Source organism: Sphaeramia orbicularis, chromosome 15 (genome assembly GCF_902148855.1).
Source record: "Sphaeramia orbicularis chromosome 15, fSphaOr1.1, whole genome shotgun sequence".
NCBI classification, from domain to species: domain Eukaryota; kingdom Metazoa; phylum Chordata; class Actinopteri; order Kurtiformes; family Apogonidae; genus Sphaeramia; species Sphaeramia orbicularis.
In genome coordinates, this window is record NC_043971.1 from 101,359 (window position 1) to 128,245 (window position 26,887).

The window sequence follows — 26,887 nt, forward strand, 5'->3', positions numbered from 1 at the left end:
TAAGGTCAACCAACTAATGATTAATGAGTTAATGGATAATTTGCATCCCTAGTGTTGACGCGTTCTGAATTCCCTCCAGTTTTTGTCTTTTCTTTTCATGTGCACAGCTCCGTCCTTTCATTTCTGCTCACAGTTGTAACTCACATATGAAATGTTCCCGTGTTGTTTCAAGTGTTTCCCCTGCATCTCCGTGGATCAGCTTTATTTGGCTTCTGTTTTTCAGTCCACTCAGTGAAACGTTGAAAGCGAAGCAGCACTGAATCAACCCTTTCTTTTCCCTCCGTGTTCTTGAACGTCTCTAAATCAGTGTGATTATCTCAGTATGGCTCAAGGTTGCGTACGTTGGAATCGCAGCAGAAAGTAAACCCGCTTTTGTTTTTCAAGTATCGTTAATCACGTCCATGAATTTATAATTACCTGTACTTGTTACTCAGAGACTCGACAAGAGCCATCAGAACCACTCTTATCTGTTTAGAGTCTGACGCCAAACAGAATAGATCAGATGTTGTTGGAAGTGTCATCTAATGGATTTCATTTTATTGACGTTTTTAGTAATTATCTTTCAATTCAGCATCCGCATAAACGGAATATTTGTTATCTAACAGCTGATAGGTTTGGTTTGTACTTGGCACTGAAGGGAACCTCTTCTTCTTTCAGGACGAGTCTTCAACGGCTCTGGAAAACCCATCGACCGTGGACCCAGCGTCCTGGCTGAGGACTACCTGGACATTATGGGTAGGATTTCACACCTGACGTCTGGGTTAAGGGTGCACCGGTCCCATGTTTTTTTTAACCCTAACCCTTCCAGACCAAATCTCGGTGAAGGTGTCCAGCCTTAGCTGCTGGTGTGGAACTGACTCTGTGTTGGTTTTCCAGGTCAGCCCATCAACCCCCAGTGTCGTATCTATCCAGAGGAGATGATCCAGACCGGCATCTCAGCCATCGACGGCATGAACAGCATCGCCAGAGGACAGAAGATCCCCATTTTCTCTGCTGCTGGACTCCCCCACAATGAGGTGAGCCCCGAAAAACACCCAACAGGCTTCAGCCGCAAATAAACCCTGAAATATGGAGGAAATATGGAGGAGATATGGAGGAGATATGGAACACTGGTGGTCATGAACAGACCATCTGTACATTTAGTCACAGGGTCACAGATCGGTGTAAATGGGTCAGTACACGTTTTGTTTAAACCTGATTAATCTCATCGACTGATCGTCATGAAAATTACATTTAAAATAAATAAATCAAAGGGTAAAACGGCAGAACTGACTCAGAGCCTTTACCAAGTACTGAGGTTCAGATTCAGAACATTCCATCTGATCCATAAATCCGTTCTGCATTTGACGTTTAAGATCACTGGTTGTTTTTCTCCGGTTCTTTGACATTTGAAACTAAAAGTGAAGCTGAAGTTTTGAATGAAATGCCCCTGGTGTGTAGAACGGCTCATTAATGACATTCAGGAACACAGAACAGCTCCGTTCCATTTCCTGCCGGGGCGTTCAGATCAGTTTTGTGGTGCGTCTGTTCCACTGTCGGCTTTGGAAATGTTCTCCAACACACACGAGTCGGGGCTGTCGCAGTCACATGACACAGTTTTACTTCTGTTTCCTCACTCGGGGTTTTCCTGAAATTCATGAGTAAGACATTGAAGCCGTTTTAGACAAATGTCCACGTACTGGAGTCCTCTGAGACCTGCTCTAATGAGAACCAGGTCCATAGGATTCAGTGCATTTGATGGATGTTGGATTGGACTGTGACCTGAGTCAAATGTATGATGGTGATCGTGGTCCTGGGTGCGTTCTGGGGATGTAACGATTACTGGTATAACAATAAACGGCGGTAAAATCGCAGATGGTTAGTTTTACTGTTTAAATTCTAATTCTCATGATAACAGTGTTTGATTACCACACTTTTAGGGGAAAAAACCCTATGGAAAGATCTGCTTTAATGTCAAATATTTGAGTAGAGTTTGAATTTATTACAATTTGAATTGTCTATACCTAATATTTGGAACCAATATTCACTTTTAACCCTTTCATGCACAGCTGTCAGGACAGTGGACAGCTATTTAAAGCTGTTCTCTGTACGTTCATGGATTTTGATGTTTTAATTACATATCAGCCAACACAATAGACATTTGTACATCATCCCATATACTATCACCTATTGGCCAATCATGGGAAGTGCATTTTTTTTTTACTCATAACCAGGATGGCTGACTAAAACTCACAAATGCTGAACAACTCTGATGTTCTTGATCTGCAGTAACCAATTGCTAATTGTTCTTAGATTTTTTTTTTTTTTTTGCAATATCTCCATTGAAGTGAGTAATAACTCATATTAGAATGTGTTAAAATGTGGAAAAAACATCAGATTAGGAGCATTAAAAATGTTTTTATTGCATAGTTTTCTCACAGTATATCGTTTTCTGATATTGTTAAATACACATTTCTTTGCTTTGAAAGTTAAACGCATGGTGTCCAGCTGAGTGGACGTTCTTGTAACTATAAAAAATTGGTTCATAAAAAAAGGAAAAAAAAACCCCAGAATAAATTGCATTTTTTTTTCATGCCTAAAGAGAAATAAAAACACTAAGGAAAAAATTTGACAAAGGCTCTCATAATTCATGCATGAAAGGGTTAAAGTCTTTGAAAAGGTTCGTTAAGCATCTGTGTGTTATTTATGCAATAAATTATATACATTTTTTAAATCAGGTTTTATATTTTTTGTGTTTTTTGTCCTTTTGTGTTGATAGTAGGTTAAAGGGAAAAAAATAATAGATGATATAGAAAAACAGATCCCAAACATGGGTATAGTAAACATTTGTTTCTATAGTATATAAAGGCCAAATCTAAAGGACTGAAAAACAGACAGAATAGGCTCAGACCACTAAGGGTTAATATGTGAATGTTTCTGACACAGAAGGGACAGTGGGACTGTTATTTTATTTTATTATTACTTTTTAGATACAACTTGGTTGAATAATTTCAGTGTGTGTATTAGTACTTTTTGAACATTTTGAGCACAGTTTCAACAATACCATGGTAATAATGATAAGTGTGATAATTTTAGTCACTATAACCGTGATATGAAATGTTCTTACGGTTCCATCCCTAGTGCCTTCACTGCACAGTGGTTTCAACCCTTCGTACAGATGTGTCAGGTCATGTGTCTGAAGGGTTTGTTCAACTGAACTGCACCTGCAAATATTTAACTGACCTAAGATCAGGTCTCTTGAGAAGAACATTTTTACACTTGGTTTAAAATGAATGAATCCAGACTTCAATAGTTTTTCTCAGTCCGGCTGGTAAATGCTGCCTTTAGAGGACGAGTCATGGAGGAAGAATTGAACTGAGGTTTCAATTCAATCTTTATTCAATTTAAGCCACTTTTAAAATTTGGTGCAACATAGTAGAAATAGAAAGAATAAATAATTTAGAGGACGAGTGTGTGTGTTAGGGATGTAATGATATGAAAATTTCATATCATGGTTATTGTGACCAAAATTATCACGGTTATCATTATTATCGCAGTATTGTTGAAACTGTGCTCAAAATGTTCAAAAAGTACTGATACACACACAGAAATAATTCAACCAAGTTGTATTTTGAAAAAAACAAAACAAAACAAAACAAAAAATCAGATAAAATAATAGGCACAATGCTTTCTTTTGCAGAAACATTCAAATATTACCAAGTAAACACACAAACATACAAATGTGCATTAAAAATGGAACCTTATGGACACTGTTTGACCATTTTCCAGATCAAGTTTGAGTTGTTTGAGTTTCTATTCATAGATAAATAGACATTGCAAACTGGCATGCATGCCTGGAATGCTGCTGCTTCTCCAGGAAATGTGCAGTACCGTGAGTTTTCAAAGTGTGGTAATCAAACACAGTTATCATGATAATTAGAATTTAAACAGTGATACTAACTGTCTGCAATTTTACTGCAGGTTATCATTATACCGGTAATTGTGACATCCTTAGTGTATTTTGGCTAAAATGTCCTTAGGGGGTCAAATGAGTGTCCATTTGTGTCCAAAACAGTTGTCCTACAGTCACAGAAGTGTGTGTAAATAATGCTAATCCATTAGTGTACAGACTACTGATATTCTCTGACAGTGGAAGCTCTATTTTCATAAATATTGGATTTGGAATAGCACGTGGATGTGAAAACTTTTGCTGGTGGACGGACGTGACATTACCCATGATGCTCTGGTCAGTCCCAGTACTTTATTAGGAATAAACTTCTAGACTTCCTATTGCTAATTGTGCTCTTCTTCATAAATGTTGGTATTGTGGATCTAAAACAATCCCAGCTGACACAAAAACACTAAATGTGTCAGTGGACGGATGTGACATGGTTGTTGTGGATCCCATCATACTGATGCTCTGCAGCCATGTCAGCGTTTACACTAATGATCCCTGTGCAAAAACTAGGAGCACTATTATTTATTGGATAGTTTAGCATCAGACTAAAGAGGAAAGAACAATCTAGAATTGTTCTTTGTGTCTAAAAATGCTTCTTATTGTAAAAGTGTTGATGTAAACAGTGCTGTGTGCCATTCTTCATGTATGTATTGGTGGAACAGAAGCAGGATGGATCAGCACCATACTCCAGATTGAACCTGTACAAATAAAACATGTGATATGGAGGAGAGAATCTGGGAAGAAAAACTGGGGAATCCAAAAGAAGAGAAGATTTGTTTTTCAGCTCAGTTCAGTTCAAATAGAACTTGTCCATTTGTGACATGAAAATATAGCATTAATTGTGCTGAAATGGTTCATTTTGGAGCTGAAAACATAGTTCATATGAGCATCAACATGTTGAACAGAAGTGAAATCCTGTCCATTTGAACAACTGTCATTTACCAACACAAAGTTCCTTTGGATTCACTGAGACTGATTTAATATGAACACAGACACAAAGAAGAGCTCTGAGCACATATATATATATATATATATATATATATATATATATATATATATATATATATATATATAGTTTGTTAAAGTTAGCGGTGGGTGTGGCTGCTCTGACCATAAACTGTGAAACCCTGTGAATGTCCTGTTTGTGCTGCTGTGTTTCTGTGTGAATGTGAGCAGAGCTGTGATAGCATCACTTTCTTTCATCACTAAGTTTCTAATGAGAGTAAACGCTGGAGTTTCTGCGTGGGCTTTGAAGCGTCCTGATCCGAAGGGGCCCCGCTGTAGAAGAGGCCAAACAAACACCGCCCGCTTTGTTCATCTAATGACGACCCGTTTGTGGTGCCGGGGGAGTCGGTGTGAAAACTTGGCATGTTCTGAAGCACATGTGACAGAGGTCACGGACCCGGCGGGTCCTCAGTGGACCAGGTGTCCAGAGGAGTGGGCTCACACCAACACCCACTGATCATTAACCCAGTGTCACATTCCTGTCCCATTCCACAGTCCCACTGACTGTCCAATCACATTTAGACCCCATTCAAGCGCTTCAATTAGTCAGTGAGCACGGTTCAACTTTAGAGGAGTTGGAGTCTGGGGTTGAACCCATCTGTTTTGGTTTGGACTCGTTTGTTTTTTGGTGGAAATCCAGAACTTGAACAACTTTTAAAGGATGTGACTGAATTATTGTTGATTCTTTTTTTGTGAGGGGAAACTGTAAGAGTAAGAGTTTGGCATTTTACCTGTTACCATGTTGGCCTTTGGGGGCAGAAGTGACCATATTTGGACAAAAGGAGCAGAAATATCACAGCCCGGCCTGGGGGTGTGCACTAGGTGACTAATAGGACATACCATACACCAGAGCTGTCAATCAAAGCCCAATATGTCAGACCTCACATCTAAATAACACTTTCATGCACAGTGGTCACTCCAGTGGTCACTCCAGTGGTCACTCCAGTGGACAGTTCTTCTCCAGCTGTTCTCTTCTATTTTCATGGGTTTTATTGTTTTAGTTCCATATCAGCCGACACAGTGGACACTTACACTGCAAAAATCTAAATCTGTCCAAGTGTATTTGTCTCATTTCTAGTCCAAATATCTGATCACACTTAAAATCAGACAGAATCACCAACAGAGGAACTTTTCAGTGAGGACAAGGAGGACAATTAATACTGAATAGGGATGTAACAATATGAAAATGTCATATCATGGTTATTGTGACCAAAATTATCATGGTTATCATTATTATCACAGTATTATTGAAATTGTGCTGAAAATGTTCAAAAAGCACTAATACACACACTGAAATAATTTAACCAAGCTGTATTTAAAAAAAACAAACCAAATAAAATAATAGTCCCAATGTCCCTTCTGTGTCAGAAACATTCAAATATTAACCTTTAGTGGTCTGAGCCTATTTTGTTCGTTTTTCGGTCCTTTTGATTTGGCCTTTATATACTATACAGGGTGTCCCCTAAGTCTCCATACGTAGGAAAAATAAATGTTTCTTGACATAAACCATTTTTATTTATATAATATGCTCTATATGACTGCCATTTTGTTGGGAACACATTTCAGTGCGTGTCCTCCACTGCTGAAGAACTATAAAGAAGAAATATAAAGAAATACATGTTAGAACCATATGTAGTATGTCTCCTATGTATGGAGACTTATGGGACACCCTGTATAAACAAATGTTTACTATACCCATGTTTGGGATCTGTTTTTTCAGCACAACTTCATCTATATCATCTGTCTATTATTTTTTCACTTTAACCTACTATAAAAACACAAAAGGACAAAAAACAGAAAACATATAAAATCCGATTTGAAAAATGTATATAATTTATTGCATAAATAACACACAGATGTTTAACGAACCTTTTCACAGACTTTAAAAGTGAATATTGGTTCAAATATTAGGTATAGAAAATTCAAATTGTAATAAACTCAAACTGTACTCAAATATTTGACATAAAAGCAGATCTTTCCATAGGGTTTTTTCCCTAGAAGTGCGGTAATCAAACACGGTTATCATGAGAATTAGAATTTAAACGGTAATACTAACCGTCTGTGATTTTACCACTGTTTATCGTCATACCGGTAATTGTTACATCCCTATTTGCACATTATCTCAATGAAATGAGTAAAGACTAGTATTAGTGTGTGTTAAAATGTAAGAAAACATCAGATTAGCTGTATTAGAAATGTTTTTATTTCATAGTTTTCACACAGTTTATCAGTAAGTACATTTCTTTGCTTCAGAAATTAAACGCTTGGCGTCCAGCTGAGTGGATACTTCTGCAACTCCATGAAAAATAGGTTTCTAAAAACTATTTCAATTACATTATTTTTTAATGCCTAGAGGAATAAAAACACTCAGGGAAAAAAATCTGGATTAAGGCTCTTATAATTCATGCATGAAAGGGTTAATGACAGAACCAATTAAAGACCAGACCACTTCTAGAAGGTTCCGGATCAAATGGATGAGACCAGAAGGACCCCTGTGGTTCAAACAAATACAGGACAAGTGTTCAGACACCAGTCCAGCCCCCAGTGGTCATCAGTGGTATGACAGCCTGAACACACTGCTGTGACTGGCTTCATTTGAGAGCTGAAGGCCCTGCCCCCTTTGCCCCTAACTCTGTATTATTTCAGCAGGGTCGTCATGGCCCCTCCCCCTCTGACACGTTCTAATGACCCTGTTCCGTCACATACCCTGATCTGAACTCAAACAGTAGATTTATGTTCCTAGAACCTTCACAGAAGAACCGAAGCCTGAACGGAACCACAACAGAAGGACAGGAATGGGTGGGTTCAACTGAGGGTCCGCTTCTGTTCATGGAGGTTCTACTGAGGGTCCGCTTCTGTTCATGGAGGTTCTACTGAGGGTCCGCTTCTGTTCATGGAGGTTCTACTGAGGGTCCGCTTCTGTTCATGGAGGTTCTACTGAAGGTCCACTTCTGTTCATGGAGGTTCTACTGAGGGTCCGGTTCTGTTCATGGAGGTTCTACTGAAGGTCCGCTTCTGTTCATGGAGGTTCTACTGAGGGTCCGCTTCTGTTCATGGAGGTTCTACTGAGGGTCCGGTTCTGTTCATGGAGGTTCTACTGAGGGTCCGCTTCTGTTCATGGAGGTTCTACTGAGGGTCCGCTTCTGTTCATGGAGGTTCTACTGAGGGTCCGCTTCTGTTCATGGAGGTTCTACTGAAGGTCCGCTTCTGTTCATGGAGGTTCTACTGAGGGTCCGCTTCTGTTCATGGAGGTTCTACTGAGGGTCCGCTTCTGTTCATGGAGGTTCTACTGAGGGTCCGCTTCTGTTCATGGAGGTTCTACTGAGGGTCCGGTTCTGTTCATGGAGGTTCTACTGAGGGTCCGGTTCTGTTCATGGAGGTTCTACTGAGGGTCCGCTTCTGTTCATGGAGGTTCTACTGAAGGTCCGCTTCTGTTCATGGAGGTTCTACTGAGGGTCCGCTTCTGTTCATGGAGGTTCTACTGAGGGTCCGGTTCTGTTCATGGAGGTTCTACTGAGGGTCCGCTTCTGTTCATGGAGGTTCAGGATCAAAAGGCTTCAGTGGTTTTTAAATCATTCTTCCATCGCAACTTTTTCAGCTCCTGTAACTCAACACTTTCCACATAAAACCACTTGGGGTATTACTATATACCCCCTCCACCCCATGGGGTATTACTTCAGATCGGTCTCGGTCTCAGGTGCATTTTTTCTCGGTCTTGTCTCGGTCTCAGTGCAGACTCAGTATTTTAGACCAGACCGGTCCAGACCACCGCTGTGAACCCTGTAAAGTCTGAACCTTTAAGTCATTGACAGAAAAGTCCAGTTCTTCTAAACTGGAGCCTTTATTGGTCCTTCTGAACAACCAAAATAATTTTTTTTTTTTTTTCAAATATCAATTTCCATGTGTGAGTTTCAATGTTGTATCATATTTGATCCATCGGGTCTCAGTGCTCAAATATTATTATTTTTGAACAAACAAACACATAATAGAACACAAACATGTCTAACACATTGTTCATTCCTTTTCTAAATGGTCCCAGTTCTTCCTCATTAATGTCAGTCTTGTAGTGTCACTAAAGGCCTCTGGTGAATGAACTCCTCCCCCTGGCAGATTATCTGTGTACTGCATGCATCTAATTGGATACATCAGGTTTTTGAAGGAAAAAAATGTGACACTGATCACGTAGAGGGCTTCAAAACTCATGGATCAAATATGATACATTTGACGTTATTGGATTAGGTCACTGAATAGAGGAAATGATCTATTTCACATCAACCAGTTACCAGGCCTAAATATTCAAACATCAGGCCTAAACATTCAAACGTCGGGCCTAAATATTCAAACGTCGGGCCTAAATATTCAAACACTGGGCCTAAATATTCAAATGTCGGTCCTAAATATTCAAACATCGGGCCTAAATATTGAAACGTCGGTCCTAAATATTGAAACGTCGGGCCTAAATATTCAAACGTCGGGCCTAAATATTCAAACACTGGGCCTAAATATTCAAACACTGGGCCTAAATATTCAAACACTGGGCCTAAATATTCAAATGTCGGTCCTAAATATTCAAACACTGGGCCTAAATATTCAAACACTGGGCCTAAATATTCAAACGTCGGGCCTAAATATTCAAACGTCGGTCCTAAATATTCAAACACTGGGCCTAAATATTCAAACACTGGGCCTAAATATTCAAATGTCGGTCCTAAATATTCAAACACTGGGCCTAAATATTCAAACACTGGGCCTAAATATTCAAACGTCGGGCCTAAATATTCAAACGTCGGTCCTAAATATTCAAACACTGGGCCTAAATATTCAAACACTGGGCCTAAATATTCAAATGTCGGGCCTAAATATTCAAACACTGGGCCTAAATATTCAAATGTCGGTCCTAAATATTCAAACACTGGGCCTAAATATTCAAATGTCGGTCCTAAATATTCAAACATCAGGCCTAAGTATTCAAACATCAGGTCTAAATAGCGGGGGTATTAGCTCCTCCTCCTTTTGGACTCGGCTCATCCTAAAGCAGGTCAGAGCTCTTCAGGTGGACTCTAAATCCAGCGCTGTGGGCCTGGTCGACGCTGTGGCCTGAATATTTGGGCTCCTCCTTTTGCGCTCCAGCTTTGTTTGACGTGTTTGTGTGTTTTTCTTTCAGATCGCTGCTCAGATCTGTCGTCAGGCCGGTCTGGTCCAGAAGTCCAAAGACGTCATGGACTACAGCGCCGACAACTTTGCCATTGTGTTCGCAGCCATGGGGGTAAGCCGGACCTGGGGGTGGGGGGGTGTGTGTGCTCAGAACCAAGGGTATTACCGTTAACGAAGACTGACGAAACGACCAAAACTAGAATAAGAAAAACGTTTTCAATAACTGAAATAAATAAAAACTAGAATTATATAATTATATAATTTCTCTCTTTTTTTCCCTTTTTTTGATGACTTTTCCCCCTCATTTTTCTCTTTCTTCCCCTTTTTGATGACTTCGTCCCCTCATTTTTCCTTTTTTTGATGACTTTTTCCCCAGTTTTTTTCTCTTTTTTTTCTCCTTTTTGATGACTTTTCCCCCTCATTTTTCTCCTTTTTGATCACTTTTGTCCCTCATTTTTCTCCTTTTTGATGACTTTTTCCCCTCATTTTTCTCATTTTTTCTCATTTTTGATGACTTTTCCCCCTTGTTTTTCTATTTTTTTCCTCTTTTTGATGACTTTTGTCCCTCATTTTTCTCTTTCTTCCCCTTTTTATGACTTTTTCCCCTAATTTTTCCTTTTTTTGCTGACTTTTTCCCTCATTTTTCTTTTTTCTCCTTTTTGATGACTTTTCCCCCTCATTTTTCCTTTTTTGATGACTTTTTCCCCAGTTTTTTTTCTCTCTTTTTTCTCCTTTTGATGACTTTCCCCCTCATTTTTGTCTTTCTTCCCCTTTTGATGACTTTTGTCCCTCATTTTCTCCTTTTGATGACTTTTTCCCCTCACTTTTCTCTTTTTTTTTCTCATTTTTGATTACTTTCCCCCTCATTTTTCTCTTTTTTCCTCTTTTTGATGACTTTTGTCCCTCATTTTTCTCTTTTTTCCTCCTTTTTTTTATGACTTTTTCCCCTCAATTTTCCTTTTTTTGATGACTTTCCCCCCCTCATTTTCTCTTTTTTTCTCCTTTTTGATGACTTTCCCCTCATTTTTCTCTTTCTTCCCCTTTTTGATGACTTTTCCCCTCATTTTTCCTTTTTTTGATGACTTTTTCCCAGTTTTTTTTCTCTCTTTTTTCTCCTTTTTGATGACTTTTCCCCCTCATTTTTCTCTTTCTTCTCCTTTTTGATGACTTCTGTCCCTCATTTTTCTCCTTTTTGATGACTTTTCCCCCTCATTTTTCTCTTTTTTTTCTCGTTTTTATGACTTTTCCCCCTTGTTTTTCTCTTTTTTCCTCTTTTTGATGACTTTTGTCCCTCATTTTTCTGTTTTTTTTTCTTTTTGATGACTTTTTTCCCTCATTTTTCCTGTTTTTGATGACTTTCCCCCCTCATTTTTCTCTTTCTTCCCCTTTTTGATGACTTTTCCCCTCATTTTTCCTTTTTTGATGACTTTTTCCCAGTTTTTTTTCCTCTTTTTTTCTCCTTTTTGATGACTTTTCCCCCTCATTTTTCTCTTTCTTCTCCTTTTTGATGACTTCTGTCCCTCATTTTTCTCCTTTTTGATGACTTTCCCCCTCATTTTTCTCTTTTTTTTCTCGTTTTTGATGACTTTTCCCCCTTGTTTTTCTCTTTTTTCCTCTTTTTGATGACTTTTGTCCCTCATTTTTCTGTTTTTTTTTCTTTTTGATGACTTTTTTCCCTCATTTTTCCTGTTTTTGATGACTTTCCCCCCTCATTTTTCTCTTTCTTCCCCTTTTTGATGACTTTTCCCCTCATTTTTCCTTTTTTTATGACTTTTTCCCCAGTTTTTTTCCCTCTTTTTTTCTCCTTTTTGATGACTTTTCCCCCTCATTTTTCCTCTTTTTTTCCTCTTTTTGATGACTTTTGCCCCCTCATTTTTCCTCTTTTTTTCCTCTTTTTGATGACTTTTGCCCCCTCATTTTTCTCTTTTTTCCCCTTTTTGATTACTTTCCCCCTCATTTTCCCTCTTTTTTTCTCTTTTTGATGACTTTTTCCCCTAATTTTTTCCTCTTTTTTGGCTCTTTGATGACTTTTGCCCCTCATTTTTCTCTTTTTTCCTTTTGATGACTTTTTTCCTCTTTATTTCTCTTTATTTCCTCTTTTTCATGACCTTTTTCCCTCTTTTTTTGTCTTATTGATACGAAAGCAATTTATTTAGCTCTAGTAGTTTTAGCCACCGGCACCATACAACACTTCACAGTCCGTCACTTGTGGTTTAGAGTCGTCTTCTGGTCCCTACTCTGATGGAGAAGAAGAGAAAAGATCTGACAAAACTTAAATTAATACTAAAACTAAACTAAAACTAAGCATTTAGAGAAATAATGATAAATAATAATGATAATAACTTTATTTCTATAGCACCTTTAAAAACTGAGTTTACAAAGTGCTTTGACAGACAAAACAAAAGTGCACAACAGCAGAATAAAAACATAGCAAACAACACAACACAATAAGAGATAAGTACAGCAAACATGAAAACATGACTAACTTTGAATGTATCGTAGTGGAGAGGGCAGAAATAACAGAACATGATGCTGTCAAATATGAAATGAAGGAGTGGAATAAAACATCATGTATGTCAATATGAACTAGAGGCACTCGGAGAGCGCAGACCTCCGCCAAGGCTGATCAGTGGCGCCCCCCGTGGGCCCCCCCACCCCCGATCACCACCAAAATTTAATCATTTCTTCCTTATCCCATTTCCAACAAACCCTGAAAATTCCATCCAAATCTGTCCATAACTTTTTGAGTTATGTTGCACACTAACGGACAGACAAACAGACAGACAAACAAACAAACAAACAAACCCTGGCAAAAACATAACCTCCTTGGCGGAGGTAATGAAGAACTAAACAGGGTAAAATTAAATATTCACATTAAAAACATTAAAAAGAGACAACATCACATAAAGGCAAGTCTATAAAAATGTGTTTTAAGAAGTGACTTAAATGAAAACTAATAAAAACTATCAAACCTGCTCTAAAAACGAATTAAAATGAACTGAATTAGAGAAAAAAAAAAGTCCAAACTAAATCAAACTAAAGTATAAATAAAAATGCCAAACTGTTGTCACCTTTGCTCAGTAATCCTTTCTTTCAGCGCTGGCTGAGTCTTAATCCTCCTCTTAACCCTGACGTGACACCCACTCCGGCTCTCCTTTCCCTCTTTTATTCACCAGGTGATTTAACCTTAAGTCCCTGTCGTTACTTCTGCGTCTGTGAGCAGATCCCGTCAGTGTCAGAAAGGCCTTTAACCCCCAACACTATCAGGTTGTGTGACCTCCAGCAGGACGCACATTCACACTGACCTGCGTCACTGTCTGAAGGCTAATCCTCCACCTCCTGTTTGGTCCCACTGTAACAGCACACTTCCACATGTGAAGAATAAAAAGAAGACCAGGAACAGACCAGTGTCCAAACACCACTGCATCCGTTTCAGCCACACTCCCAATGAACAGGACTCTGGAGTAGGGCTGCATGAAAATATCGGTTCGCAATATATCACGATATTTCATTTCACAATACTGTATTGACATTAAAAAGTACTGTATTGATATTTTTAGGTATTTCTTCAAATGCAGATATTCTAGAGGTTCATTTTAATTTTTTGTTTTTCTTTATTGTTTATGATTTATTTATTATTATTGAACACTGTTTTATTAAATAATGGTTATTTGAATCATCCTAAAAGCACTTTTTACTGTCTGAGAGGCAGATCGGAGTTCCTTTGGAGACGAGGAGAATTAGAAGCATTTTCTGATACAGCATTAGATCCTGTTCTGATCAAATAAAAGTGTGTTTAGTATCTATGCATATTTCTGGTCTAATTCAATTTTTCCAGGAAATAATCTTTAAAAAAAAAAAAAAAAAAAAGCTTTATTAACAGTATCATGATATATTGTGATATATCATATCATGATCCTAGTATTGTGATTCGTATCATATTGCCAGATTGTTGCCAATATACACCCCTACTCTGGAGTTAGTCTTTAGTTTTTAAAGTTTTTTAAGTCCTCGTCCTGAGCTTCAGTGAATAAAAGCTTATACCTGGAGAAAACTAAGACTAAAACTAGATCAAACCTGGACAATTTCACAAAATAAAACCAAAAACAACTTAAATCTGACTCCAGGATCCGAACTGACAGACTGAATAAATCCTGTTTAGAGTTCTAATTCTGTATGTTAGGTTTGGGGGATTATGGGTAAAAATAGGACCATAAATATAAGAGGCTCTTCAATAGGGCTGTAAGAAAATATCAGTTTGGCAATATATAACCATATTTCATTTCACAATACTGTATCGATATTAAAAAGTACTGTATGGATATTTTTTAGGTATTTATTCAAATGCAGATATTGTGGAGGTTCCTTTTAGTTTTTGGTTTCTATTTTATTTATTATTATTTCACACTCTTTTATTCAATAATGTTCGTTCCTTTGTTGGGATTGAACTCAAATACTGTTCTGATGTTAGTCCTGTCCAGTTCTGTCATCTGTCCAGTGGTAGTGTTGTCTTCATCCTGTCTGTCTCCTCTGTCCTCAGGTCAACATGGAGACTGCTCGCTTCTTCAAGTCGGATTTCGAGGAGAACGGCTCCATGGACAACGTGTGCCTGTTCCTGAATCTGGCCAACGATCCAACGTAAGAGCAGCCGAACACAGTCAGGTCACCAGTACTGTTACAGTCAGGTCACCAGTACTGTTACAGTCAGGTCACCAGTACTGCTACAGTCAGGTCACCAGTACTGTTACAGTCAGGTCACCAGTACTGTCACAGTCAGGTCACCAGTACTGTCACAGTCAGGTCACCAGTACTGCTACAGTCAGGTCACCAGTACTGCTACAGTCAGGTCACCAGTACTGTTACAGTCAGGTCACCAGTACTGTTACAGTCAGGTCACCAGTACTGTCACAGTCAGGTCACCAGTACTGCTACAGTCAGGTCACCAGTACTGCTACAGTCAGGTCACCAGTACTGTTACAGTCAGGTCACCAGTACTGTCACAGTCAGGTCACCAGTACTGTCACAGTCAGGTCACCAGTACTGCTACAGTCAGGTCACCAGTACTGCTACAGTCAGGTCACCAGTACTGCTACAGTCAGGTCACCAGTACTGTTACAGTCAGGTCACCAGTACTGTCACAGTCAGGTCACCAGTACTGCTACAGTCAGGTCACCAGTACTGTTACAGTCAGGTCACCAGTACTGTCACAGTCAGGTCACCAGTACTGTCACAGTCAGGTCACCAGTACTGTCACAGTCAGGTCACCAGTACTGCTACAGTCAGGTCACCAGTACTGCTACAGTCAGGTCACCAGTACTGTTACAGTCAGGTCACCAGTACTGTCACAGTCAGGTCACCAGTACTGTCACAGTCAGGTCACCAGTACTGCTACAGTCAGGTCACCAGTACTGTTACAGTCAGGTCACCAGTACTGCTACAGTCAGGTCACCAGTACTGTTACAGTCAGGTCACCAGTACTGCTACAGTCAGGTCACCAGTACTGTTACAGTCAGGTCACCAGTACTGCTACAGTCAGGTCACCAGTACTGTTACAGTCAGGTCACCAGTACTGTTACAGTCAGGTCACCAGTACTGCTACAGTCAGGTCACCAGTACTGTTACAGTCAGGTCACCAGTACTGCTACAGTCAGGTCACCAGTACTGTTACAGTCAGGTCACCAGTACTGTTACAGTCAGGTCACCAGTACTGTTACAGTCAGGTCACCAGTACTGCTACAGGAACACATCATGAACATCCAAGCACAGAACCATCCTGTTAACAGCCTGATCTCAGGACTCACATAAATAGACTCCACACCTTGAACTGGTCTGTTATCTGTACTCAGTAGAAGGTTTCCACATGTATGTTCATGTTTATTAAGCTCCTGTCCAACCTGAACTGATGTGTCAAATACCACACACTGAGGTAGGGGTAGGTTTTCAAATGGTGTTGAATAACATGTGAAAGGATGAAAATGTGTATGTATAGAACACCAAATGCCAGAAGAACTGGAGTGACACACAACAGCATTTAATGAGTTCAGTGTCCTATTAAATCCAACATGAATAATCGGGGGGGGGGGGGGGGGGGGTAGACACTTGTGTTTTCATCCATAGAATGTTGGGTTTATTCTCTCATATGAGTTCTGGAATGTGTGGAGTGTTAACTGTTGCTCTCAGGTGTGTCTGGTACTTCCTGTCTGGAGCTGAAACTTCCTCTAGTATTTGCATTCAAATGTGTTCTGATCCAGTTCAGTGTCTGGAGGGGGTTTTTCTGGTGTTGACCCTCTAACCGTCTGAAGGAACTCCAGAACTACAGTGTATTTCAACATGTTGGCCCCGGCCCCGGCTCCGGCTCCGGCGCCGGCCCCTGCCCCGGCCCCGGCTCCGGCCCTGCCCCTGGCCCCACCCCTGGCCCTGGTTCTGGCCCTGGCTCTGGCCCTGGGTAAATCCACCTGCTTCATGACATCGTACATGAAGGTGATCGGTCTGTCCCTGATCCAGAAAACCTTCCAGAACCAGAGCCTTTTTGTTTTTTTATTTTTCTATTTGTATGTTCCATTTTTCTGACATCAGGGTTGAACACCTTCAGGTCTGGTTTTTCCTCTGGTCCAGGTTCATATGAGACAGTCTTCAGTTCCACAATAGAACAGACATGTTTGACACTGAAATCACATCCACTCCAACACAAGTAACTTAGCAACAGATGGAGGAGAAGGAACGACTCTTACAGGAGGACTGAAGGGTCAACAATGGACTGATAGAAATGGATTAATAGAAATGGACTTATATATATATATATATATATATATATATATATATATATATATATATACATATATATATATAAACTGTATGTTTCACAGCCAACACTGGTGAAGAATTGAGTTGGATGGATATGATCAGAGTGGTTGAAGGTCTGCCCTGGTCCACTGAGTCATAAAGACTGATTCAAATATGGAGTATTATTATTATTATTATTATTATTATTATTATTATTATTATTCTCAGGATGATTTCTCCTCATACTGGTTAATATTTACTGGTTCGTCAAAGGTTCCAGTACCTCCTGGTCTATTGGCTGCTGTTGGTTCCTTTTCACATTTGCCTGTATGAATTCCAAACCAATGGGTTCGAGCTTGAAGGAGTTTTGTTTTTGTTTCTGTCCAATCAGCATCGAGCGCATCATCACCCCTCGCCTGGCCCTGACCACTGCAGAGTACCTGGCCTATCAGTGTGAGAAACACGTCCTGGTCATCCTGACCGACATGAGCTCCTACGCAGAGGCCCTGAGGGAGGTAAGGCCACGCCCACAACAACCAACCAACCAACCAACACACGAGTTTTTCTTTTGTTTTTTCTCCCCCCAACTTTATTGAAAAGATTTAGGTATACAAGACATATAAATTTTGAACAAACAAACCTCAAGATATCAGAAAGAAAAGGCATTTGAACAAATAAATTTAAGAAAAAAAATGCATACATTTAAATACACAAAGCAGACTAGTCAAATAATAGTATAAAACAACGACATATCTAACAAAAATAAATAAATACATCAGAGAGTTCAGTCTGTTTTAAAGAATGCTTTATAAATTGCCAGGGTGATGGTGCTTTTTTTTGTTAAAGATAAATTCTAAAGATTTAATATATTTTTGAAATTCCATCAGAAAGAGTTTAAACTTTGGGTGTGTTTTTTTTTGTATATTTATTTTTTGTGTATATGATATTTTCCAAATAAAATGATCAAATTTACAATAAATTCTAAATTATGAATGTTGTGTTCAGAATATGTAATTACATTTTGAGGTGTTATAGTTAGTTTTTCATTGCTTTTAGATATGATATATTTTTCAACCAACACACACCTACACCAGCGGACACACCAGCTTTGATTTCACCTTCAACCTCTAATATTTCCTCCAGATCCCATCACAGTTCTGATGCACCTGGATCCACTTCTATATCATTCATACAGATGATAGTGAAATAGTGCCTTTAATCCTTTAAGTCCAGCTCCATAGAATGACCAAACATGACCTTTGACCTGAACTCATCTGAATATCATGGTGGAAAATCCAGTCCAATCATTCGGTTGAACTTTTCAAATCTAACAGAACATTCTGGTCCACTTTTGGAGATTCTATTAGTGTAAATCTGTTCAACACACTATATTTATACATCAGATTCAAAAAGGTTCAACCCTCAATCCTATCAATCCATGTCAATAATTGGTGTAAAATACAGTTCTTCATCTTTTCATGGTCATCAGATATAACTATATTTGGACGTTCAGAGGCTCCATAGTTACCATGGAAACAGCATCATCTTCTACAACATTGATTCACCAGTAAAACCCATGGAGTTGGATCAATGACAGTGGATAAAATGAACAAAAATGAATAAAAAGACCTACAAAATAATAAATAATGTGGAAAAAAATTAGCAAAATTGGACTAAAATGAAGGAAAAAAGAAAAAAAATAAGCAACAAAATGAACAAAAAGAGGCAAAGTGATTAATAAAATGAACAAACATTATTACGAAATCAACAAAATAAGTAATATTAACAAAATAAGCCACCAACTGAACAAAATGGAAGAAAAAAAGAATAAAACAGATAAAACAAGTGTGTTTTTCTTAAGACATTTCAAGTTGTTCATGTTATTCAGATTTTTAAGGAAACTTTGTAGATGTAAACCTGATCATAATAGAATTTTTCTTTTTTCACTGTTATTATTTTACTGGTCCGGTCCACTGCAGATCAAACTGGGCTGAATGTGGAACTGAACTAACAGGAGTTTGACAGAACTGGGATAAAGGATCCATTTGTAGATGATGGATCTGACTGTTTTACTGCAGGAACTGAGTCCTGTGTCACTGAACATGGACCAAAAGGATTTTAGAGACACTGTTATACACTAGGGATGGAACCATATGAACATGTCATATCACAGTTACTGTGACCAAGATTATCACAGTTATCATTATTATCACAGTATTGTTGAAATTGTGTTCAAAATGTTCAAAAAGTACTGATACACACACTGAAATAATTTAACCAAGTTGTATTTTGAAAAAAAAACTAATGAAGTAACATACACAATGTACTTTCTGCTGCAGAAACATTCAAATAGTAACATGTAAACAACAAACATACAAATGTGCATTAAAGCTGGAACCTTATGGACACAAGAGATATCTGCACCAGGGTGGAACTGAGAGGATCTGATCAATATCAATGCCATTATCAGTTCTGCTGATCAATCCAATTCCTTATCAATTCTCCTATTGATTCCTGAGGTGTTTTTAAGTGTGAAAAAAAGTAGTTGGACAGGTCAGAGTGGAGTTTGTTTGAACATTTTCCAGATCAGATCATTCAGTGTCACACATACACACTATTGTACACACAAACAGGAAGTGAAACACAGTCAGATTTAACTGAACTGTTTAATGAACAAATGTAAATATTGTGAAAGAATGAGGATTTAAAACATGTTAGGCTGATCTGATCCAGACTGGTCAGTGGTTCAGTCCTGGTCAGTGGTTCAGTCCTGGTCAGTGACAGACCAACCACAACAGTGTCCTCTGGTCCAGTTCCTGTGGTGGTCAGTCAGTGTTTGTCCAGTGTCAGTTCCTTCAGTTGATAACTCCTCCTGTCCTTTGGTTTTTACACACATCATGTGTCTGTGTCCAGTTGTAGTTCACTCATTTGAACTGACAGGAGTTTGTCCTCAGTATCTGTATTCAGACGGTTTCTCTGCTGGGTGAGGATCTGAATCAGTGGGGGCCGGGGAGGGGTTCACACTAGCGTGGACTGGGTCTGTGCACTCGTGCTCGAACAGACTGGGTCCATGTGGGAGCCACTATCCCCAAACTCTGCAGCTCTGTCTGTGCAGGTTCCTTCAGCATGTTTTCAGAGGCCAAACATTCCAAACTGCACACACACACCTGGAGCGGAGCTGCTTCTGCAGGAAATGAACAGTACCGTGAGTTTTCAAAGTGCGGTAATCGAACACGGTTATCATAATAATTAGAATTTAAATGGTAATACTAACCGTCTGAAATTTTACTGCGGTTTATCATTATACCAGTTATCGTTACATCCCTATTATACACACACACACCTGTTTCTAACATCCATCCAATCACAGAGCAGACCAGGACATGTCCATTCACTCCAAACAAACAGAACTCAGATGGTGTGTTGGATCAGCTGCTGCTTCTGTTGCTTTAATGTAATCCAACAAAGAACAGTAACTGCTGCTGGAAGTATTTATTATGAGGCTGGAGGTGACATGTGAGCCCATCCACTAAAGGCAGACAGACGGACAGATGCACGGACACGCCTCCCTCCAAACGAAGCGAAATGACCAAAAAAAGCAAAGCCTTGTTCCTCAAGTCAAGTGAATCCCAGAGCACCGAGCAGAGAGAAAGCAAAAGCCTTCCATTCATGTTGGGATCCAAAGGTCGATGGGCTGGTTGAACACATGTCAGCGGAGGAGTCCGCACACAACGCAGCCTCCGCACGCAACGCAGCCTCCGCACGCAACGCAGCCTCCACAGGTGTGAATGGAACTGCAGAGAAATGTTCATGTCCCTGCAGGCGCTTTGTACCAGAACACACACCAGCATGTGTGCAGTGAGTGTGTGTCCAACATGAGCCAAGGTTATGGAGCACACACGCACACACGCACACGCACACACACACACACATGCACACACACACACATACACATGCACACACACACACACACGCGTGCGCACACACACACACACACATGTGTGCACACACACACACACGTGCACACACACACACACACACACACATACACATGCATGCACACACACTGCATTGTGCTGAGTGCATATTCAGACAGCCAACTGTACAACATAAAAGGGTTAGTGTGGAGGAGCAGAGGAGGTCTGACTGAGGAGAAGAGACCCAGAGCAGGAGTTTTCCTCCAAAGAAACCTGAAGGCATTTCACCCACAACCAAGGACACATTATCCCAGTCCAGGACCGCCAAGAACACATTATCCCCCTGTAGCTCACAGTCCAGACCCGGGGTTCCAGACCCGGGGTTCCAGACCCGGGGTTCCAGACCTAGGGTTCCAGACCCGGGGTTCCAGACCCGGGGTTCCAGACCCGGGGTTCCAGACCCGGGGTTCCAGACCCGGGGTTCCAGACCTAGGGTTCCAGACCCGGGGTTCCAGACCTAGGGTTCCAGACCTAGGGTTCCAGACCCGGGGTTCCAGACCTAGGGTTCCAGACCCGGGGTTCCAGACCCGGGGTTCCAGACCTAGGGTTCCAGACCCGGGGTTCCAGACCCGGGGTTCCAGACCTAGGGTTCCAGACCCGGGGTTCCAGACCCGGGGTTCCAGACCTAGGGTTCCAGACCTGGTATCAGAGCAGAAAGTCAGAGCCAGGTGGTCTAAAGTCTGTGGACCTGTAGAAGTTCCTCCTTCCTCATGGTCTGGGGCAGGTCTACATTCATTCACAGATTCATGCGTACCCACTGTTTGGGAATGAGGCCCATGGATACTGAAAAGTTAAATGAATATTAAACATCTCCACTGGTTTATAATGGAACACAAAGTGCTCGAACTTCAAAACAGTTGAAGATACTGATATAAATACTATTGACAACAGATAGGAAGTCACATATGGGCTTTGATTTGGTGCCATGACCTTTGACCTTGAGTGACCTTGAAAGGTCAAATGATTGCCCATTGAATTCTGATCTCAACACAGCTGCCATTATAGTTGGGGTTAGGGTTAGGATGGGGGCTATGCAGAACCACCCCCAGACTGGAGTCCAGTCCTGTTCTTTTAAGTCCATAAACAAACAGAACCACAGATCCAACAGTTGAACAATGACGGCTCCTGTTGTTTCAACAGAACCAGACCTGGTACCGTACCTTCACACCCCAACCCAAGGCTCTCAAACTCATTTTAGTTCAGTTCCACATTCAGTCTGATTTGATCTGCAGTGGGCCCAACCAGAAAAATGAGAACAGAAGAACCTATAAATAATGACAACTGACCATTTATGTCTGTGTTTCAGTGCAAAAAGAAACCCATTAACCCTTTCATGCATGAATTATGAAAAAAAAAACTATCGAGATTATTTTTTAGATTGATTTTATTAGTCAAAATTTGGCTAAAGTTGAAATGCATTTTGAATTTTATTAAAAATATGGTTTTATTAAGAAGATATTTAACCTCCTGAGACCCAGGAATATATAAGTTTTGGCTTTTTTAATTAAATAATTGCCTAAATTGGAAACATGATGCACAAGTTTTTTTAGATGCATTTTTTTAATGGAATGTCCTTTGTGGTGGACAGGTGTTTTTTTTTGTTTTGTTTTATAAAGCTGTGAAACTCTTGTCTACAAACATAGACAGAAAACCCACAGCTGAGTCTTAAGAAATTAACTTTATAAGATCACAGAGCAGTCCAAATTCTACAACTAAGACGATACTTTTTTTCATTGTATTGCTTAGGGTCTATAGACACTGCCCCCATGTGGTTTGGAGAATATTGCCTTTACAACCCTTTGGAAAGTGAGCTTAAACTGTGTCTACAAATGTGGACGTCATGCATGAAAGGCTTAAATTATGAAAATACTTACTTTTATAAACTATCCAAACCAAAAAAAAATATGAATAATCTGAAAAAACTGACATTTCTTTATAAAAATCAGTGTAATTTTCTCAGTCTTCTTCCTCCACTTCTCATTAGTCCATGTGCATTCTGGATCAGATCTCCAAAGACACTAAACACTGAGGAACAGGAAGAAAAGAGTTCAAACTGGACTGAATTTAATACAGACATTTCAGGTTGGACACATTTGTTCAGGTTAGTCACATTTTATTGGTACAGGAGAGTTTGGAAATGGAAAGAGTTTCACAATTTAATGTGATTTTGTGCACTAAAACAAAGACAAACATTTGAAGTTGTCATTATTTACAGACATAATGAAATACACACACACACACACACACACACACACACATATATATATATATATATATATATATATATATATATATGTATGTATATATATGTGTATGTATATATATGTATTTTTATTTTTATTTCCCCCCCCCCATCAAACCCAGTAGTAAATCTGCAGTCATTCTTTTGTGTGGGTTCTTCTGCTGTTATTATTTGACTGTAGATGAAATTGGTCTGGATGTGGAACCCACACTAAAATGAGTTCCACAGCCTTTTTAAAAAAAACATTTTTTAAAATTAATTTATTTATTTCAATTTTTTGTTATTTATTTATTTATTGAGTTCCATAGCCTTTTTTTTTTTTAAATAAAAAATTATTTATTTTATTTATTTTAGTTCCACAGCCTTTTTAATTTTTTTTAATTTTATTTTTGTTCTGTTATTTATTTATTTTATTTATTATTTATTTTATTTATTTATTTATTTATTTTAGTTCCACAGCCTTTTTTTTTTTTTTATTTTTAGTATTTATTTCAATTTTTTATTTATTTCTTTATTTCTTTATTTATTTTTGAGTTCCACAGCCTTTTTAAATTTATTTATTTATTTATTTATTTATTTATTTATTTTTGAGTTCCACAGCCTTTTTAAAATTATTTCTTTATTTCTTATTTGAGTTCCACAGCCTTTTTAAAATTCTTTTCTTTCTTTCTTTCTTTCTTCTTCTTTCTTTCTTCTTTCTTCTTCTTTCTTTCTTTTCTTTCTTCTTTCTTTCTTTCTTTCTGTCTGTCTGTCTGTCTGTCTGTCTGTCTGTCTGTCTGTCTGTCTGTCGTCTGTCTGTCTCTTCTTTCTTTTCTCTCTCTCTCTCTCTCTCTCTCTCTCTCTCCTCTCCTTCCTTCCTTTCTTTCTTTCTTAGTTCCACAGCCTTGACTGTGGAATTTTTGCACTTTGTAAATTCATCCCAGGGGTCGGGTTGGAACCTTTGTGGGGGGCCGCATTTGGGCCCCTGCTGCATCGTTTGACACCCTGCTCTAACTGCTCCTTGTCACCCGTCCCAGGTCTCCGCTGCCAGAGAGGAGGTGCTCCGGTCGCCGTGGTTTCCCCGGTTACATGTACACTGACCTGGCCACCATCTACGAACGGGCCGGTCGAGTGGAGGGCCGGAACGGGTCCATCACCCAGATCCCCATCCTGACCATGCCCAACGACGGTGGAGACTCACAGCACACGCCTCAACACAACCACAAACGTCCACTTATGGACACTTCAGTCATTCAGAACTGGACCAGAACACCTGTTTAAGGGTCTTTAAAGGACTCAGACTGTGACCAGGTCTTGGAACCGGACAGTGAGTCCCTGTTCTGACTCTTGTCCTCTTCTCTGACAGACATCCACCATCCCATCCCTGATCTGACAGGGTACATCACAGAGGGGACAGGTCTACGTGGACCGGCAGCTGCACAACAGACAGGTACAGACCGGCACGCATACCAGGGGTTAGGGGTCAGGTCCTGGATTCACCACCACAGGGTTAGGGGTCAGGTCCTGGATCACACCACAGGGTTAGGGGTCAGGTCCTGGATCACACCACAGGGTTAGGGGTCAGGTCCTGGATCACACCACAGGGTTAGGGGTCAGGTACTGGGTCAGGTCCTCATTCATACCATGGTCCTGGTTCAGGTCCTGGTTCAGGTCCTGGTTCAGGTCCTGGTCAGTTGAATGTTCACTGTGTTTTGAAATGGATTTTTACTGATTTGTTCATTTATAAATGTTTAATGAACCAGATGAACGTAACGAGATGATGTGAAGAACGTTAGAACGGAGAAAAATACGACTGTTTTATTATGAACTGGGACTGAACCAAAGGAGTAGAGTTTACAAAAAATATACACATGTATAAATACATGTAAATACTGGTACATAAGTATAAATACATGTACATACTAGTACATAAGTATAAATACATGTACATACTAGTACATAAGTATAAATACATGTACATACTAGTACATAAGTATAAATACATGTAAATACTTAGTACATAAGTATAAATACATGTACATACTAGTACATAAGTATAAATACATGTACCATACTAGTACACATGTATAAATACATGTAAATACTAGTACATAAGTATAAATACATGTACATACTAGTACATAAGTATAATACATGTACATACTAGTACATAAGTATAAATACATGTACATACTAGTACACATGTATAAATACATGTAAATACTAGTACTAAGTTATAAATACATGTACATACTAGTACATAAGTATAAATACATGTACATACTAGTACATAAGTATAAATACATGTACATACTAGTACACCTGTATAAATACATGTAAATACTAGTACATAAGTATAAATACATGTACATACTAGTACATAAGTATAAATACATGTAAATACTGGTAAATAAGTATAAATACATGTACATACTAGTACACATGTATAAATACATGTAATACTAGTACATAAGTATAAATACTAGTACCATACGTATAAAATACATGTAAATACTAGTACATAAGTATAAATACATGTACATACTAGTACATAAGTATAAATACTGTTACATACTAGTACATAAGTATAAATACATGTAAATACTAGTACATAAGTATAAATACATGTAATACTAGTACATAAGTATAAATACATTTACATACTAGTACATAAGTATAAATACATGTACATACTAGTACATAAGTATAAAATACATGTACATACTAGTACATAAGTATAAATACATGTACATACTAGTACACATGTATAAATACATGTACATACTAGTACATAAGTATAAATACAGTACATACTAGTACATAAGTATAAATACATGTACATACTAGTACATAAGTTATAAATACATGTAAATACTAGTACATAAGTATAAAGACATGTACATACTAGTACATAGTAGAAATACATGTACATACTAGTCACATAGTATAAATACATGTAAATACTAGTACATAAGTATAAATACATGTACATACTAGTACACATGTATAAATACATAGATAGACAGATACTTCTACAGTTTGACACCTGTGGTCTAAAGTGGGACCTGATAGGTGGCTGGTCCTCCTCCTGGTCCTGGTCCTGGTCCTGGTCCTGGTCCTGGTCCTGGTCCTGGTCTGTAGAACTCATCCAACCCGTCTCTGTCCTGTTTCAGATCTACCCGCCCATCAACGTTCTGCCGTCTCTGTCCCGTCTGATGAAGTCCGCCATCGGAGAAGGGATGAACCAGGAAGGACCACGCCGACGTGTCCAACCAGCTGGTAACCACTCTTACCTGGACACCCCGTGACCTCTGACCTCTGACCTCCTGCTGTTTCATCCGTGGTTCATTGTTGTGTCTTCCTGCAGTACGCCTGCTACGCCATCGGTAAAGACGTCCAGGCCATGAAGGCGGTGGTGGGAGAGGAGGCCCTGACCTCTGATGACCTGCTGTACCTGGAGTTCCTGCAGAAGTTTGAGAAGAACTTTATCGCCCAGGGTAAGAAGGAACCGCCCACTGGGGTTTGATGGACCAGGATCCACGGGTTGATGATCTGTCTGTTAAACATTCTTTTGTCCTGCTCTGGTTCTCATGTCCTGGTTCTGGCTCTGACGTTCTGGTTCTGTGTCCTTGTCCGTCCAGTCCCTATGACAACAGGACCGTCTATGAACCCTGGACATCGGCTGGCAGCTGCTCAGGATTTTCCCCAAAGAGATGTTGAAGAGGATTCCACAGAGCACCCTGGCCGAGTTCTACCCCAGAGAGTCGGCCGCACCACTGAAAACAACACCGACCTGAAACCCCCTGAACC

The 26,887-nt window shown here is 39.4% G+C and overlaps 1 pseudogene; it reads left to right on the forward strand.

Moving 5' to 3' along the window:
• The window catches only part of LOC115434166 (V-type proton ATPase subunit B, brain isoform-like), a 75,829-nt pseudogene extending 48,948 nt beyond the window's left edge, over nt 1-26,881 (forward strand).
• Nucleotides 26,882-26,887: the final 6 nt, after the last annotated feature.